Source organism: Nycticebus coucang, chromosome 14 (genome assembly GCF_027406575.1).
Source record: "Nycticebus coucang isolate mNycCou1 chromosome 14, mNycCou1.pri, whole genome shotgun sequence".
Lineage (NCBI taxonomy): Eukaryota > Metazoa > Chordata > Mammalia > Primates > Lorisidae > Nycticebus > Nycticebus coucang.
The window spans coordinates 53543751-53556959 of record NC_069793.1 but is presented as its reverse complement, the minus strand read 5'-3'; positions in this window follow the sequence as shown (position 1 = coordinate 53556959).

Below are 13209 nucleotides of genomic sequence, written 5' to 3'. Positions count from 1 at the left end.
GGTTGCAGCCATGAGGTAGGCAGTGGTCTCATCTGAAGGCTTGTTGGGGGCTGGGATTGTACTTCCAAAATGATTCACTCCCATGGCTCCTGTTGGCAGGGGGCCTCCTTCCTTTCTATAGAACTGCATGAGTGGCCTCATGAAATGTCAGCTGATTTTCCCCAGAGTGACTGACTGGAGAGAGAGAGTGAGAGAGTGAGTGCCATGAAGTTTTTGACCTAGTCTCAGAAGTTACATACCTTCACTTCTGCCATATTCCATTTGTTAGAAACGAGTCATTAAGTACAAGGGGAGGAAAATTAATCTGTATCTCTAAAAAATGTGGCAACTACCACACAGTTTAAAGAAATACATGGGTGAAAAAAATTGCATGGCTAAATTCAGAAATGTGGAGTGGGCAAAAGTCCTCCTGAGTTGGTGCTAGGCAACACACTTGTGTTCTGAACACAGGGGAGCGTGTGATTGCACTAGTCTCTGATGACTGCTGCTACCCAGATAACAATGATTCATTCCATTTTCTCTTTGTCTGGGGAAAAATCTCATTCTATGCAAGCCAAGCTGTTTATGGATCTTTCTGTCTATTCACCCATTCATATGGGACACAGGGCATGATAACAGCCATTCAGACTGTGGAATGTTAATTAGATGGAAAAATGTACACATCAGCTATCTCCATTTCAACTGAGAAATCTGGCTGAGGTACATAATTTGCTTCAATGTCATCTGTGTCAAGATTTTTAAAGGATGGCAATATATCACTGTGTTAGACAAAAGGCGTGAGATAAAAGGAGAAGGAACTATTCATGGCGACATGGATTTCAGGATATTAATAAGTGCAAATATTTGCTTCTCTATGGAAGCATTTAAGCTCCCTTCTTATTTCTTGGTTCTACTGCCCAGAGTTATTTCTTTTTCCTGCTGACATTGAAGTAGGATATTAGCTCATCTTTTGTTTCTGAACTGTAGCTTTTACAATGGGCAAGTGCAACAGATAGCCTTCCTGCTGATTCTCTCCACTGTGATTTAGGGAGTCTAAAGTGAAGAGCAGTGATCGATAGCCTAGTGTGACATAAAGTAGACTTTGAAAGAAAGCTCCTAATTGCATCCACTTGGACTCTGCCTCTTTCCCTCTCTTCTTTCCTATTTTCTTTCCATGGTAGAAGAATTGGCCCTGTTGAGTACGTGGATGCCAAGTGACCCTTCTTTCTTTTTTAACATTGGCAGTCCTTAGCCTTACCTTCCAGTGCTTTGAACCTAGGGCTGTCTCAGTTGTGCCCTTGGAATATAATGCATACTTTTTTGGCCCAAAATTTTAAAAGAAAAATAAAGATGCGCATTATACATGGTTAGTATGGCTCAGGAGTGGGAGAACTCAGCAGGCCTCCCTGGGCCACTTGGCCTATCAAGTAGCTGGGGTTCTAATCTAGAAGGGCCTGGGATCTGGCAAAAATGTGCTGGAGCGGCCTCTGTCCAGTGCTGCGATCAACAGAGGGGATGGTGGTGGGCTGGCAAAGTGGGCTGTGGCTGTGTGGGGTGAGGGCTGAGGCCCAAGTTCCAGCCACCTGGAGGGGGCCCAGAGCCTTGTGCAGGCCCCAGGGATGCCCCTTGATGCCTGTGGCCCAAGCAGTCTCAGTAGCTTCCAACCCACTGGCCACAAGTATGGCCATCTTGGCCACAGCCCCTTACGTGGAGGGGAGGGAAGGGCTCCTGGGAGAGAGGGAAGGGACAACCTTCACAGAGCACGCAGCTGCAGGAGGGTGGTGCCATCTGCATGTTTACTAGAGGACCATTAACCTTCCCCAGATGTGTCTCTCCCTGCCCAGAGTTGGCCACTTTCCGGAGGAGTGTTTTCCTGAAAGTTTGGGCCAAAGACGTGAGTATGTGTTCTACACGGGACCGAAATAAGGTAGTTCAGACACCTCTTCCATGGAAGATGACATCACCAAGGAAGTCAGAACTGCTTCTCAAGTACAGGAGGAGACGCAGACTCCCTGTAGAGGGGACAGAGCTGCTCCAAAATTCTGGTGACTTATGCCGAGCAAGACATTCTTGGGAAGGGCATATTTCATGTGACCAGACTTTGTGTGCTGTGTGGATTCCTACCCATTCATTAGGGAGGGTGTAGAACTTAACTTACATATTTTCCAGGTCACAGCTATACCCCCCAAAGGAGACCAGACACTTATTTTTCCTCATCTCCCCATTCTGTCATGCACCCCATTAATAGGGCAGATAAGAGCTCTGTAATGAGTAGGTATTGGGTTAGGGTAAGAAATTGCTACAGTGTAGAGGTTCACATAGAAAGTTCCAGATATTTCTTGGATTTGAGTACTGGGTTTACAGTTACTGACTGCAATTTAGTACCTATAAGGTTTGGCTATTAATATTGCATCAGATTAATTTGTTTTCCATTCATTTGCTTTTTCCCTAGTGCATTCCACACATGGAGGATTCTGTCTCATGTGTATCTCTACAGGTGTAGCTAAGATGTCCTGGGAACGCAAATTGAACTTGGGCCTGCCTGGCTTCAAAGTCTGAGCACTTCAAGGTCTTATAGATTACTCCACCCTCTTGTGAAAAAGCTGAGGAGAAAGAATGGCTTCTGCCTTGGAGGAGGCAGCAGTTTGCCTGGGGATTGAATTGCTCATAATTTGCTTTTCTGCATTTCTATCAAAAGGTGATGTCAGGAGGAGGCCTTGAAGGCACTTGCTTCTGCCAGAGGCAGGGGCTGCTAGACCCTCCTCGAGGTGACAGGAGAGGGAAGCCAGGCTCTTCTGTGGTCATTACCTGGCAGGTGTGTGGCTCAGGGCCCAGTCCGATGGCAGTGAGGGCAGAAGGGTACAGACATCACTCAGTGGCCTAATAATCAGATATTTCTATAATGACAAATTACAGCTGTTTCTCTCGTCATCAGTGTGATAACATTTCTGAGGCTGCCATTTCCCAGCAGGGGCTGTGGTTGTTATCCAGTTAAGATTATGTAAATGCTGGTGGAGGGGGTGTGGTACATTGCTCAGTAGAGCTGTGTTTCCACACCATTGGCCTCTGGGTGATCAGCCCAAGCCTTGAATGCAGAGAGATCAGGCTCCTGTCATACTATTATCACTATTAATTCTGTACAAGTGTCATGTTGAGATGAGCTGGGAGCCTTGCAATTTGTTATTTGGCTTCAACCTCTGTTTTTTAATTTGACCAAAAGATGTTGTAAGATGTAAACGTCAATGAGAAGTTCAAGTTTCTTAGCTTGAAAAATGCTTAGAATTCAAGAGTCATCTTGGAAGCTGGTTTTCAGGCCCCTTGCTTGTTACCTGAGCACTGGTGCCTAGACTGGCTAAGAAAGCTCCAAAGTGTTTGTTGTCCCCATAAACTTAATTCTCACTGACAGAAATGATAGAAGAAAGTTTGAAACCAGCCTTGTCCCAGGGCTTCCTAGGGCTCCAGAGAAGGAAGATAAGCCCAGGGGGACAGATAATATTGTGTGTCCCTTAACTTTTCTGAGCCCCAATTTCATTTGTAAAATGGGATTATTTTGAGGATTTAGGGATATCGCTTGGCACATAGTATGGGCTACATATAAATGTTACTATCAAGGGTATGTGTTTCAGAGCACTCAGAGTCTAAGCCCTTTTTGGCCTGAGAAGTACCATGGAGAAGATGCCAACCTCTCATAGGGGCCTGATTATTGCCCCTGTCTTTTATTTTTCTCTGGGAAAATCTTCCTTCAGGATCTGTCCTGGTCTCACTGCTTTCCCCAGGCTGGCTCAGCTGCTTGCAGGGAAGAGCTTCTGCAGGCAGAATCAGACCCTCCCAATCACCGAGCTGGTCCTGTCTTGAGTTGTCCATTCATCAAACAGTCCTAAGCACAGACGCCGGGCGCTGGTACCTAGAGATGAAAAGAGCTGGGCCCTTGTCTTCAAGGAGCTCACAATCTGGTGGGAGAGATGGGTGTGAAAACATATCTTAGCCATGCATTGTGACAACTCTAAGGCAGATGTAGGGACTAGAAGGGCCCTGTGGCCGCAAGGGCCAACTGTCCACCAAATGGCATGCTTTCCTTTTAATGGGGCGGAGCCAGGAGGCACAGAGACTATATTTCTGACCCTTTTTGTAGTCAGGACTGAGCTAGGACTAGTCCTCATCAATGGAATGTGGGTGGGAGTGAGGTGTATTGCTTCTGCCCAGGGATTTTAAGAAGCAAATGTACCTTTTCCAGTCCCTTTTATCCCATCCATCAGTTGGATGCAGAAGGCTCTGAGGCCCAAAGGGTTTTGGAACCAAAGGTGCATTCCTCATTTCCACTAGAGGGAAAGATGCTTGCCAACCAGGAACACCTACTTTAGACTATCTCCAAATAACAAGTAAATCACAATTGGATTACACCACTGAAATTTAGAAATTTATTTGTTATCTAGGATTATCCTAATGGATACAAGGGTTTATTCCAACTGGGGGCTTCAAGGAAGGATTCCAGAAAGAAGTAACACCTGGGTCTCAGGTGCTAGCTGGGGGTAGGAGTTGGCCAAGCAATCTATGGGGGCGGTGGTGTTGCTGACAGCAGGGGTGAGTAGAGGGAGGTAGAGGAAGCCAGGAGGACATGTCAGGCAGAGAGGACAAGAGCAAACGAAGCATGAAATGTGGGTGTGTGAAGAGGTGGGCTGTAGCATCTGTGTGTGATGTGGGTGACAACAGGCAGGTTAGTGTTATTGGAATATAGAATGGGAGAAGAGGATGGTAAAGAAAGCAGGAGGAATTTGTAGGTGACCACACAGGGCCTTGTGTGCCCAGGAGTTTCAATGACTTTTTTTTTTTTTTGAGACAGAGTCTCAGGCTGTCACCCTCAGTAGAGTACCGTGACGTCAGAGCTCACAGCAAACTCAAACTCTTGGTTTTTTTTTTTTTTTTTTTTTACATGAGAAGTGTTGACTGAACGTGCACTTTCTACCTGTGTAGTGAGGGGACTGGGATAAGCACGCAGAGCTGCGGATTGACAGTTCACAACCTTCCTGGGCACATATTAATATCTCTCCTGGCCTCTCTCTCCCTCCTCTCTCCTCCTTTTTCTTCCTGTCTCTCTGGGTCTCTCCTCTCTCCCTCTCTCCCTTTTCTCTTCTCTCTTTTCTCCCCTCTTTCTCCTTTTCTTTCCTCCTTAGAGCAGCATCCCTCCCTCGCCAGCAAAAACCTTTTGTACAAGCAAAAAAAAAAAAAAATCTCTCCTGGGCAGCGCTTGTGGCTCAGTGAGTAGGGTGCCAGCCCCATATACCAAGGGTGGTGGGTTCAAACCCGGCCCTGGCCAAACTGCAACAAAAAAATAGCCGGGCATTGTAGCGGGCGCCTGTAGTCCCAGCTACTCTGGAGGCTGAGGCAAGAGAATCGCCTAAGCCCAAGAGCTGGAGGTTGCTGTGAGCTGTGATGCCACAGCACTCTACCCAGGGTGACAAAGTGAGACTCTGTCTCTAAAAAAAAATCTCTCCTGCAGTAGGTTTTCCTCTGGCTTATAGCTGCTTCCAGGGACTGCTGAGATCTGGCTCAAACTCTTGGGTTTAAGTTATTCTCTTGCTTCAGCCTCCCAAGTAGCTGGGACTACAGGTGCCCACCACAATTCCTGACTATTTTTTTATTGCAGCTGTCATTGTTGATTTTAGCTGGCCCAGGCTGGGTTCGAACACTCCAGCCTCGGTGTGTGTGGCCAGTGCCCTACTCACTGAGCAACGGCCGCTGCCGGAGTTTCAATGATTCTTTTTTTTTTTTTTAATTTTTTTTTCTTTTTCTTTTTTATTATTAAATCATGAATAATAAATAATAAAAGAATTATCCCAGAGCTCTCTGAGAGAATGATCTGTTTTTGCTCTCCATTTCTCTTCCTCTTTGAGAGTTGGGGGAACATTCAAAAGCTTTGTCTTCAATGTCAGAAATCCTTTCTTCTCTTGCTCCACTGTTACTGAGGGATTTTACTGTGTTTTTCAGATCTTTGAGAACTCTAAATTTTTGCTTCAATGTGTCAAAATCTTTGGTGGTTTTGTCTTTAAATTCATTGAATTCTTGAGACAACTTTTGAATTTCTCCTTGAATTTCTAATTCCGACTTTTGAATTGCTCCTCGAATTTCTAATTCCAAATTTTCCTCTCTTCTATTTATCTTGTTTGCAATCCAAATTCTGAATTCGATTTCTGACATCTTGGCTATCTGTTTATGAATGGGATCTTCACTTACATCTGACATATCTTTCCTTAGGGGGGTTGGTCTACTCTGGTTATTCATGTTACCAGAGTTTTTCTGCTGATTCCACCCCATGATTATTTTACACCATTTGACTTTTCCCCTGGAGGTTTGCCAAGGACCCGTACAGTGCTATAGCCTGAGAAACCAGGGACCTGCTTGGTGTGGTGTGGCTAAATGGCTCTGTCTTATTTTCAGCTGGTCTCTTTCCGACCCTAGTGAAACAGTTACTCTGGGTTGAAGTCTCAGCTGTGGAGAAATACCAGCAGTTAAGTCACCCCACTCCCCACAGGCAACAATTGGAAAAAGAAAAACAAGCCTTCCTGCAAGCATGGCACCACTTGGATAGTCCTTGGGCAATTGGCTCAGTTCAAAAGGTCCAAATCAATTGTCTCATTCAGCACCTGTGTCAGGTGGAAGATTTTAAAAGGTCTTTGGCAACTAGATCACAGGGGTCTGCTGACAACTCAAATATGACTTGCTCTGGTGCTCCGTGAGGTCAGGAGAACCCACTCAGGAAATAGATTAGTCTTGGAAGGTTGATGCACCTCTGTCACACCCCACCTTGCACCTCTGTCACACCCAGTCACTGATAGCCCCACAGGGCTGTGACATAGTTGCCTCCAATGAGCAGATACTGCAGGGGTTTGTACCTGCCTGAATCACAAGGAAATCTATGTCTCCTCAGCCAGGCTGCTGCTCTCTGCCTGTATCCAGCAGGGGAAGGTGAGGCCTGATGACCTCGGGGGCTTGATGGAGGCTGGCATGGGGGGTGGTGGGGTGTTCAATCAGTTCTGACTCTGCCCCTGATTGATGTTACTGACTGAACAGAACATCTTTGCGGAATTTGTTTCTGTCCCTGCTAAATTCCCCTGCAGAAGACAAGCTGTTGTGAGTTCATAGAACCTCCACCTCAGGCCCTGTCTTTGTGGCTGCAGGTTTGTATTCGTAGCGCAGTTAAATGTCAGTTCTAGCCTCATGCCCTCCTTTGTCTAGGCTGATGATCCCCTGGGGGCTGGGTGCGTCTTAGGCTCAGTAAAGCCGTCCTCTGGGTCAGCCCTGCCCTGGAATTCTGCCAGCACTGCGTGTGCATTTTCTAGTCCCTGCGCTCCACCCAGGCTGGTACTGCCTCAGGCAAATCCTTTACTCATGGGGCCTGTTTCTGTCCCAGATCTGTTCCGGTGGTTGCCACCTGAGAAGATGCCCGGCCTCCTCTGGTTGCCCAGAGAGACAGGGGGTGTGACTCCTCAGAATATATAGGGGTAAGCCCTATTGTTGCCAAAAACGGTTGCTGCTGTGAGCCTCGGGGCACTGCTGCTCTGGCGTGGTTCTCTCTCAGACGATGGTCCTCTCCTCACCTGTGCTGCAGAATCAGCACTGACCAGATCAGTCCAGTCCCTGTTTACACACCTCGAGAAATCACCCAAGAATCTGGACTCCTGGGGGACAGGCCCCAAGACCTCAGAGCGAGAGTGGAGGGGAGTCCTGGCAGCTCAGAATTGCAGGTAGAGAATATATACAGTTTTACACAGTTTTATGCCTGGTAGGAGAGGGCCATGGCACCCTAGTAGGGGAAGTAGGTCCAGTTTTTAGAGGGTCTCTCCCATGGAGTATAATGGGAAGACTTTTGAACTCTGCTTATTTGTTTATGGAGTACTCCAAGCCATTTTCATGGAGGAGGGGACTCCCGTCTGCTTGGTGATGGATTTCGTACCTTTTGTTTGTATCCTTGGGGTCGCAGCTCGCCTCAGCAGGGTTGATGTGCATTCTTCAACCTTCTCTCTTGGCGCAGCTCTAATCCACCAGGTTACTTGCTAAATTTCTGTCCTTTAACGCTCCTTCTGGACGGGATCCTCTGTGGAAAGCTCGGGGTGTGACTTTCTTAAGGAGCCCCAGAGCTGGGATAGATCCCATGTCTTTGAATCACACCTCAATCCTCTTGGTTCTTGCTATAATTTGATGGCAGGCAGAGATAACCTCGTCAGTTTCTGCTGTGTGCCACATACAGGAGGTATCTAGGCCTCCTGGTTCCACCTTTACCTGCACACTTGGTGACCTGCTGGTTCTTGTTCTCCTGCTCCCTCTTCTGCTCTTCACTGTCTTCTAGCTCTTCTTGGCTTTCAGTCCTCAGAGTTATCATTACTGCCTCTGGTACCCTCTTCTTGATGATCCAGACCAGGACTGATGCCGGTGCTCCTCCCAAAGCCCTCCGCACATCCCAGTCCTTACAGTTGGAAAACATACTGAAATTACCTGTCTCGTTGCTTGACTTCTCAGCTCATAGGGAACAGATTGTGTCATGGCTATTTCCCTAGAGCCTAGAATTGTGGAAGACATTAAAACACATGAGATGAATGAATAATGAAATTATTTTGCTTCTCTGAGCCTTAGTTTCTGCTTCAGCAAATGAGGGGTGATAGTATCAACTTTGCAGGGCTGTGGAAAGAACTGTATCTGGCATGTAATGGGTGTTCAATTATTAGCTTTGCATCAGTCCTGGGAGGTAGGCAGCACTGTCCCTAGTTTACAGTGTTTGATTCTTTTAAAGTTTAAGTGCCATGAATGTGAGGACTTGAACTCAGGTCCATCTGATGGCAAAACTTGAGCTCCTATAACATGCCTTTCCCTGAGCAAGCACATGCATCTTGTTTGGTCCTTTGGTGTTAACACTGTGTGCTGGCAGTTTTCTGGGTAATTTGGAGTCCATTGGCTGTCACTGAGGTACTGAGTGAAAGTTTATTTAAAAGTAAATTTGCAGATGGGTGAGAGCAAGATGGCGGCTGAGCAACAGCTTCCCTGCAACTGGGCAGGGGAAGTGAGTCTGGGGAGATAAGACTCCAGGCCTCTCTGGCTGGTGGGATCTGCCTATAATCATCCCTTTGAGGATACAGGGAGTCAGCCAGAGACTTCTGGACACCAAGAGGAGGACAAAAACAGTGGAAAAATGGCAAGTGGTTGCGTGTGTTCAATAGGTCTAATTCCACCTGCAGCTGTAAGTACAGCAGCAGCAAGACTGCAAACCGGAAAAGCCTTACCTGTGAACTGTTTTGGTGTTTTTGGACTTGGCACTCAGTTGAACTGCCTTGGGGAGAGCATGAGCAGGAGTGTGGAGAACTTTGGGCATTGTCTAGGGCCCCAGACTGAGCCGCTGAGCTGGACGGAGCTAATAGTGTTTGGCTGTGGGCCGCAGGGAGCCATTGTGAGAGAACTGCCCCAGAAAGCTCAGTCCTTAGTGTTGCAGAGCAAGGATCAGGCAGGAGCTAGTAACCTATTGACTGAGCAGCCTAAAGGCGGGTACTGAGCCACCGTACAGCCTTAATCCTCAGGGGCAGAATGAGACAGGTTTTCGCACACTGGGTAAGTGGATAGCCACTTCAGCAGTGATCCCAGAGACAAGCACTTTCCTGGGAATGCTTCTATTTAGCCAAGTTTAGAAGTTTAAAGTGCCATTTAAGTGGGCTGAAGAGAGATTTAGGGTCTCCACCCTGTGGGGTTTGAGAAATCAGTGGAGGCCTCCAGTTGATCAGCATTGTGATTAACATCTCATACCCCAGAAGACCACCTGTTGCCCAGACAATATTCAACAAGATATATATACTGCCTTTTTTTTGGTTGTTGTTTGCTTTTTGTTTATTTTGTTTTTGTTGTTGTTTTGTTTCTTAATTTCAACCTTTCCATACATATTTTTTCTTTTCTTTTTTTTCTTTTCTTTCTCCATTTTTCTAGTTTAAATACAATTTCCCATTGCTGCCTTTTTCAATAATTAGAACTTCATTTTTCCTAGTGTTTCTACCCCTATTATTGGGTTTTTTACACATTTTTATCCCGTAAAGCTTTCTGTTTGCTTGTTTTGGTTTGATTTATATCACTTTTGTCTTTCCTCTCCATTTGGTGGAGGTGGGGTACTGTGTCCAAACAGGTTGCAAAGAGCTCCTGACATCAAGGGAACCACCCAACCGGGCACTGCCAGAGGTTGGGTTTTTTTTTTTTTTTTTTAAAGACTTTGTCAAAGTACCCTACTGTACACCAATATTGCTCTGTCTCCCTCTTTTTGTGCCTCACTTCTTTTTGTCAATATTCCCTTTTACCCACTCCCTCTCCTCTCTCTATTTTCTTTTCTTTCTTTCTTTTGTCCCTTCTTGCTCTTCAACCTTCTCATCCTTCTGGTCCTGCACCAAAAGGACTCATCAAAATCTTAGTCCACAGGCACAGGAACTTTAAGAGCAAGAGGAAGTGAAAGGAAAATTAGGGCAAGGAAACAGATAAAAGAAATCACTCATGAGGAATAATCAGCAGAAAATTCCAGGCAACATGAAAAACCAGTCCAGAGCAACCCCTCCAAGGGAGCATGAGGCAGCTACTGCAGAGGATTCTACCTATAAAGAAATGTTAGGAATGACAGAAAGGGAATTTAGAATACACATGATTAAAACAATGAAGGAAATGATGGAAACAATGAAGGAAACTGCTAATAAAGTGGAAAATAACCAAAAAGAAATCTAAAAACAGAATCAAATCAGAGATGAACAATATGAAGAATATAGAAAGGATATAGCAGAGCTGAAGGAAATGAAGCAGTCAATTAGGGAACTTAAAGATGCAATGGAAAGTATCAGCAACAGGTTAGACCATGCAGAAGAATGAATTTCAGAGGTAGAGGACAAAGTTCTTGAGATAACTCAGATAGTTAAAGAGGCAGAAAAGAAGAGAGAGAAAGCAGCACATTCACTGTCAGAATTATAGGACTTTATGAAACGTTCCAACATACGAGTTATAGGAATCCCAGAAAGGGAAGAAGAATGCCCCAGAGGAATGGAAGCCATACTAGAGAATGTTATAAATGAATATTTCTCAAATATTACCATAGATTCTGACATACTCCTTTCTGAGGGATATCGGACCCCAGGTCACCTCAACCCTAACTGAGCTTCTCCAAGACACATTGTGATGAAACTGTCCAAAGTCAAGACAAAAGAAAAGATTCTGCAAGCTGCCAGGAGTAAGTGCCAGTTGACCTACAGGGGAAAATCCATCAGAGTGACCGCAGACTTCTCTAATGGGAAGGGAATAATGTCAATATAAGCAAGAAGACAATGGTCATCTACCTTCAATCTACTTAAACAGAACAATTTCTAGCCCAGAATTCTGTACCCTGCTAAGCTAAGCCTTAAAATTGACACAGAAATCAAATCATTTACGGATATACAAACATTGAGGAAATTCACCACAACAAGACCAGCTCTACAGGACATACTTCAACCTGTTCTACACACTGACCATCACAATGAATCAGCAGCAAAGTAAGAATTCAGAAATTAAAGGACAGAACCTAACCTCCACATTGATGCAAAAGATAAAACTAAGCAATGGACTCTCACAAAATAAGATGAATAGAATACTACCACACTTAACAATTATCTCAAGAAATGTTAATGGCTTGAATTCCCCACTGAAGAGACATAGATTGGCTCACTGGATTAAAAAACACAAGCCATCCGTTTGCTGTCTGCAAGAAACACACCTGGCTTCAAAAGACAAATTAAAACTCAGAGTCAAGGGTTGGAAGACAATTTTTCAGACAAATGGAAAATTGAAGAAGAAAAGAGGAGTTGCAATTTTATTTTTAGACACATGCGGATTTAAAGCAATTAAAGTGAAAAAAGACAAAGATGGTCACTTTATATTGGTCAAGGGAAAAATACAACAAGAAGATGTTTCAATTCTAAATATTTATGCACCCAATTTAAATGCTCCCAGATTCTTGAAACGGACCTTACTCAGTGTGAGCAATATGATATCCAATACTATCATAATAGCAGGGGACTTTAACACTCCTCTTACAGAGCTGGACAGATCCTCAAAATGAAATTAAACAAAGATATAAGAGATTTAAATGAGACCCTAGAACAACTGTGCTTGATAGATGCATATAGAACACTCCATCCCAAACATAAAGAATATACATTCTTCTCATCATCCCATGGAACATTCTCCAAAATTGATCATATCCTGGGACACAAAACAAATATCAACAGAATCAAAAGAATTGAAATTTTACCTTGTATCTTCTCAGACCATAAGGCACTAAAGGTGGAACTCAACTCTAACAAAAACATTCAACCCTACACAAACGCATGGAAATTAAACAACCTTTTGTTGAATAACAGATGTGTGCAGGAATAAATAAAACAGGAAATCATTAACTTCCTTGAGCATAACAACAATGAAGACACAAGCTACCAAAACCTGTGGAATACTGCGTAGGCAGTTTTGAGAGGAAAATTCATTGCTTTAGATGCCAACATTCGAAAAACAGAAAGAGAACGCATCGGGAGGGTAATGGGTAGGGCCACATCTACGGTGCATCTTAATGTACACAGCTATTATTTAACAATAAAAATAAATAAATTAAAAAAAAAAAGAAAGAGAACGCATCAACAAACTCACAAGCCATCTTGTGGAATTAAAAAAAGAAGAACAAAGTAAGCCTTAACCCAGTAGAAGAAAAGAAATATCCAAAATCAAATGAGAGTTCAATGAAATTGAAAACAAAAGAATCATTCAGAAAATTAATGAAACAAGGAGTTGGTTTTTGAAAAAATAAATAAAATAAATAAATCATTGGCCAGACTAATGAGAAATAGAAAAGGAAAATCCCTAGTAACCTCAATCGGAAATGATAAAGGGGAAATAACAACTGATCCCACAGAGATACAAGAGATCATCTCTGAAAACTACCAGAAACTCTATGCCCAGAAATTTACAATGTGAAGGAAATGGATCAATATTTGGAATCACACCCTTTCCCTAGACTTAGCCAGGAAGAAATAAAGATCCTGAACAGACTAATTTCAAGCACTGAGATTAAAGAAACAATAAAAAATCTTCCAACCAAAAAATGCCCTGATCCAGATGGCTTCACACCAGAATTCTACCAAACCTTCAAGGAAGAGCTTATTCCTGTACTGCAGAAATTATTCCAAAAAATTGAGG